The sequence below is a fragment of the Podarcis muralis genome, chromosome 17, assembly GCF_964188315.1.
Source record: "Podarcis muralis chromosome 17, rPodMur119.hap1.1, whole genome shotgun sequence".
Lineage (NCBI taxonomy): Eukaryota > Metazoa > Chordata > Lepidosauria > Squamata > Lacertidae > Podarcis > Podarcis muralis.
The window spans coordinates 29,064,113-29,070,528 of record NC_135671.1 but is presented as its reverse complement, the minus strand read 5'-3'; the positions used below and the strand labels follow the sequence as shown (position 1 = coordinate 29,070,528).

Genomic DNA, 6,416 nt, shown 5'->3' with positions numbered 1-6,416 from the left:
GGAGGAGTCACTGCGAGCGGGACCGCAATGGGGATTTCATTGGTGTACATATCCGTTCCAAATCCAGAATGACTCTTTTCCTCTGTTCTCCAAACAGCTGTTTGGCACTATGGAAACTGATTGCACATGAGCAGCAACACCAGGTCATGCCCAGAGCCAATTTTGGGAGTGGGACCTAGCTTGTGTAACATTTCCTGACTGCAGGATCTAGGAGTGTTTTTTTGATGCAGAACTGGGACTGCTGTTGGATCTCACAGCCTGAAACATCCTTTCATAAAAAATGAACTACATCTGTTCCAAATTTCATCCAAACCAAGCAGAAGGGAGATTTTTCACTCAGCTGCCTGCCATTCACCCTTGGAGGAAATTTAGCCAGAATGCTGGGGTTGCCACTAATTAACAAACAAAACGAGTTGGCCAGCAATTCTGTGAAGCAGCCTTGCAAACATGGGCATATGCAGCGCTGGGGAGAAACATTACAGTTTGGCCGTTGATATTTGATCCCACTCCATCAACTGGAGGAAATAATAAACAAGGAAATCACAGCCATGCATAAAGCTGTTTGGAAACAGGCACACACAAAAAGGCCTTGATAAATGACAGGCCGGTTTCATCAACAGATGGATTATACAAAACAATCGGAAAACACACAACTGCATTTTGGGCATTTTGTCCCTGCTGACATCCGCCCATGTAGGGTGATATCCAGGAAGCACAGCAGCGTTTCCAGAATCCACCATTCATCCCCAAGAAGGCTTACATGGAATCTCTCCAATGATATAAAAGGGGACTGGCCAGGGGGAGTTCTCTGTGGCCTTTATTTACTCTGGAAAATTGTATGCAAACAATTTGCCCTGCGTGTGTGCGTGCTTGTAGGCACACAGCGAGAAGTTCCTTTCAGAGGAAGGGGCATTGGCAAATCATGAGAAGTCCCTGACACAATACATTCACAGCTCATTAGTACTTTTGTTAAGTCTGTTTGCTCATGCAAATGCAGTCCAAACTCTCAAGGAGACTGTTTGTCAAGTGGATTGGAAGCAGACAGAGATCACATAGCAACTGTGAGACTGGAGAAGGGGAATTTACTGAACAGTCTCTTTCTCCCAAGAAATGCAGAAGACAGCTCAGGATTCACAGAACAGGAAAAGAGGCAATCTGTATGGCTGTTTAACTGGGCTGGTGGTGGTGGTGGGGGACCTCTAGTCAGTTTTATCATATTGCGCATGGAGCCAAGTATGGCTAATGTTTAGAGAAAGTTTTCCAAAGAGTTGAAAAACCTGGTTCATTGAACACAATTCTGCCAGGAGGAGGAAGTGATAAATACTGAAAGAAAGACCAACAGGACATTGCCTGGAATCCATAGCGCTGAGCTGCTAGTGTACATCTGGGGTCCATGTTCACAGATCCCATTTATCCTCATAAAGAGAATTTGTGACTTCAGGTTGCAAATCCAGATCCATTCGCCAGGCAGGAAGCCTCAGTGATCAGAAGGATATGATCGGAGTAGGGATGGATAGGATTGCACTGTCAATCATATTACCTGAAGTGGTAATGGGAAGCATGAGGTGTAAAGGGAGCCTGTCATCTTTAGATATGCTGCCGGTGAGGTAAACACTGACAACTGGGAAACACTGGCCTGCAAGGGCTCCAGTTGGAGAACAGCCTTTACCAAAGGTGTCATGGGCTTTGAAGACACTCAAATAGGACGCAAGGGAGAAACGTGCTAAGAGGAAGGCACACTTGGCAAATCCACACCGTGATCAACTCCCACCCAGAAATGGGTGGAAGGACATGTGGATCCCGAATTGGCCTCCACAGTTACTTATGAACTCATTGTTAAAACCGTGTTTATGGAAGACAACCTTACTTGGCTACGAGTGATCACCAAAGAAGAAGAAGAAATATATGTATGTATGTCACAATTCCATGGCGCCATGAAACAAGAAAGAAGCATTTTAGGTGCAAAATTGATATCTCGGAAACGCCTGCTTTATTCTTTCCTAGCAAGCTTCTAGCTCTTATGATCGCTGCCTTATGTTTTGTAACTATTGTAAACAGAGCTCAAAAATCCTATCACATAACTTATCTGGTGAATTTATGGAAGCTAGAAAGGTAACTTTTCCCTGGGAAAACCCCAACTTTTCCACTAAATCGAAGCACAAGTCAGTCAGGTTTTCCACTGGTTGATGTTTGTGCCGATATAGCACTAAAGAGCGGGTTTTCCTGGGGAAAGAGATGGGGCAAACAGAAAACCACTTGGATCTGTGTGACGAGCGGAATTGTGGATGAGCTCTGAGCAAGATTTCCCATGGTCAGGGCAGAACCTCAGCGCACTCTTTTAGTCCCTAGCCTCTCCCTACAATGATCAAAATCTGGCTAAATAATAGCTTTTAGAAATGCAGACTAATTAATTCAACATAGTAGAAGTTATGCAAATCTGTTCAATTTGCATTATTATATTGTACGTTGCAACAGTCAGCTGTTCCGAGCATTGAGTCTGGATTACCCGGGTGCCAAATGTTAATTTTTTTATCCACAATCATTGTTTCTAGAAAAAGGGTTCTTCAAGTCTGTATTTTTTAAATTTATGTTGTGAACTGCCCTGAGGTCCATGGGTATAGGGCAGCATACAAAATTAATTAATTACAAATTTTATATGTGGTGGAGAGTGTCACACACATCAAAATCCATAGACACAATAGGTTCATGCCCAGTGTCATCTCAAGTCTTTAGCAAGCGGGCCGCAGAAGCTTCATTCAACATTTCCCACTTAATAGCCCTGACTGACTGGAGTAAATTGGATGATTCATGGAGCCTTCCTCTCCAGAGGTCAAAACCAACAGCTCTGAGTTCTTAAGGCCAGATGTCTGCTCACTGACCTCTGGTAGCTTCAGCCCATTTGCTGGTGTACGAAAGCTCCTTTGAGAGAATACCGTCTTGATGACCAAGGTCAAAGAATGAACTAGGGGGTCCTTTAGAGTGGGCCTGTGCTAGCAGGGCAAATGGATGGAGGCTTACCTTCGCTTTGTGTTGCTTATTTGTTGTGTGAGTTCATCTTCCTGCTGTCTGAATCCAATACCCTTCACAAGCCCAACTATGTGTGTGTGTGTGTGTGTGTGTGTGTGTGTGTGTGTGTGTGTGTATAGGTAAAGGGACCCCTGACCATTAGGTCCAGTTGTGGACGACTCGGGTTGCGGCGCTCATCTTGCTTTATTGGCCGAGGGAGCCGGCGTACAGCTTCTGGGTCATGTGGCCAGCATGACTAAGCCGCTTCTGGCGAACCAGAGCAGCGCACGGAAACGCCGTTTACCTTCCTGCTGGAGCGGTACCTATTTATCTGCTTGCACTTTGACGCGCTTTCGAACTGCTAGGTTGGCAGGAGCAGGGACCAAGCAATGGGAGCTCATATGTAAGGGCTCAATCTCAGAAACAATGTTGTTTCCATATCATTAAAAAAAGAGGTAAAGATGACAGTGAAGTATTTTTTTTTTCCAGCTAAGTGGAAGACACAAAGTCAGGAACACACAGTGAAAGAGAATTCTTGGCCTCAACTTTCTGCTTTGCCCAGCTTTGAGGCCTACCTAATTGGACTTTTTTCTGCCTTCTTATAGGGATTGAGTCATTAATATTGACAATTATTGTAGCTATTACAACTGCTATTATAAAAAAGGACACCTATATGAGAATCCGTTTAGAGTAGTGGTGAGAGTGCTGGGCTGGGACCTTGAAGACCACGGTTCAAATCCCCACTTGGCTATGAAGTTCACTGGGTCAAATGCATTACTTAAATATTTGATATGATGATCATTCAAAGTGTTGCTTCTGCGCTGTGAAGCCTTACGTGGCTCAGGACTGCACTTTCTCAAAGGCTGCCTCTCCCCATATGAATCAGCCTGGGCCCTGAGCACAGGTGTTGCATCCCTGTTTGCTGCCCCAGGTGGTTGGACTTGACTTTATCATTACGTTATTGGATGAGAATTTCAGGTATTTTGTATTGTACGTTGTTTTAAAGTTCCTGATTTTAAGTCTGTGGCGATCACACAGGGTCCCCGGACGTTTGACAGTCTATTGATCCCTGTGCCACCACTGTGATTGCCTCTTCGCTGCCACCAACCCGTTTCTCTCGGGTACACAAGAAGTCCAGACAGTTGTTAACATTAACAAATAATCAAGTTTATTTTATAAGCGTGAACAAGTTTATGGTTTCAGTTAATTTTTCTTTTCAGTTTCTTAATCTTAGTTTCTTTCCTGACCTATACGTTCCTAACAACTTCAAACTGATTATCCCAACTATCTATCTGACTCCTCCTAACAGTTCCTCTCACTCTCTCACAACACAACTCAACCAACACACAGACTTATCCTCCCTCTTCCTTCTCCAACTCTCCACTCTCAACTGACTTCCAAACAACTCCAACTCTAACTCCACCCCTTGGGTTCCCACTGGCCAATCACATCACACTCATTTAACCCTTTCCTTATGACCCACCTAGGAGGCAAATGCCACAAACTCCTACTGCTTTTCTAGGCTGCATCAAGAGAACTATAGTGTCCCGATCAAGGGAAGTCATAGTCCCAATCTGTTCTGCCCTTGTCAGGCCACACCTGGAATACTGTGTCCAGTTCTGGGCACCACAACTTAAGAAGAACAATCTGGAAGGTGTGCAGAGGAGGGCGACCAAGAAGATCAAGGGTCTGGAAACCAAGCCTGATGAGGAACGGTTGAAGGAGATGGGTCTGTTTAGCCTGGAAAAGAGGAAACTGTGAGAGGATATATGATAGCCATCTTCAAATATCTCAAGAGTTGTCACATGGAAACTTGTTTTCTCCTGCTCTGGAGGGCAGGACATGAACCAATGGCTTCAAGTTACAAGAAAGGAGATTCCAACTAAACATGCAGAATAACTTTCTGACAGTAAGAGCTGTTAGACAGTGGAACAATATCCTACAAGAGGTGGTGGACTCTCCTTCCTTGGAGATTTTAAAGCAGAGATTGGATGGCCCTCTGTCATGGGTGCTTTTGTTGAGTTTCCTGCATTGCAGAGGGTTGGACTAGAAAATCCTTGGGGATCCCTTCCAAGTCTACAATTCTATGAGTCTTCGATTCCATATTATTTCTTGTTAAGTTGCTTTGAGACCTTTTTTTGAATAAAGTTACTAAGTAATGTAATAAATAAAGCACTCCTGAGCAGGCAAGATGCTGCTCCTAATCTTCAATGGGAAGCTGCCCTGAGGGATCCCAAGATTCTGCGGCCACTAATGGCGGACGTGGGCTTAATTGTCCTCTTCATCCTGCAGAACAACCTCATGGCCACTCAGCAAGTCAAACACTGGACCAGAAGTTGCTTTGGAGTTCTACAGAGATCTTTCTATGTCTTCTGCACAGCGCTGACTCTCCAGCTGCTGATGAGGTACTGGCAGCCTGTGGAGGATGCTTCTGTGCTCTGGAATACAAGCACGGAGCCATGGGTCACCTGGGTTCCTCCCATCTGCTTCATCCTCCACTTCATTGCTTGGCTGGTCATCTTTATCATCCTCCTCATCTTTGACTATGCAGAGCTGATGGGGGTCAAACAGGTTTACTACCACTGCCTGGGCATAGGGGACCCTTTGGCCGTGAAGTCCACAAGTGCCATCCGCCTCTTCTCCCACCTTTGTCATCCCGTGTACCTGGAGTTTCTCCTCATCCTGTGGGCCGTTCCCTGCCTTTCTCTCGACCGCCTTCTCCTCACATTGCTCTTCACAGCCTACATCACCTGAGCCCACAACCTTGACCAGCAGGACTACCTCTACCTGAGAGCTCAGCTGGACAAGAAGTTCCAGATCTTCTCCCGTGAGGAGGCAGCCTATAGGGATCTGCTGGCTCAGAATGGCCCCTCCGTCCTTAAGAACTGAACCGGTGTGGCCCCAATTTTATATGTGGGTGCTGGTGTCCTAGTATATTGGGGCCTGAGAGCCTTGTACCTTGCACTCTCCCATGCTAAGCACTGAATGATGCAATGTAATAAATAAAATTCACATTATCATCATCGTTGTCTTTCTAATGGAGATTCTTCAAAACTCTGAACTGTATATCCTCATTTCAGAAAGGACATGTTGAAGCTAATTCAGGCATCAGACAAGAAGCTTTGTTGCTTCCACATTCTTTAGCACATATCCTCTTGAATCTACCTGAAAAACAAACATTTATCCGTAACGGAAGGCACCGAATGGAATGTTTTGCCTTTCACCTTCAAAAATACTGTCCTTGACAGACCGAAGTTTTGCTTTTCCTTTCTTTTAATCCCCTGCCTTCAGAAGGAGAAACCTTTAATTATTGGAGCTGGCTTTGGAGAGGACAGAATGTGTGCTTGACAGCAGGAGATCTGCCAATACAACATGTGCTGAAGATGGTGGCGGATGAGGCAGCTTATATT

The 6,416-nt window shown here is 45.1% G+C and overlaps 1 pseudogene; it reads left to right on the top strand.

Moving 5' to 3' along the window:
- The first annotated feature begins 5,225 nt into the window (after nucleotides 1–5,225).
- Nucleotides 5,226–5,997, top strand: LOC114588063 (nurim pseudogene; annotated as a pseudogene).
- The last annotated feature ends 419 nt before the right edge of the window (nucleotides 5,998–6,416 follow it).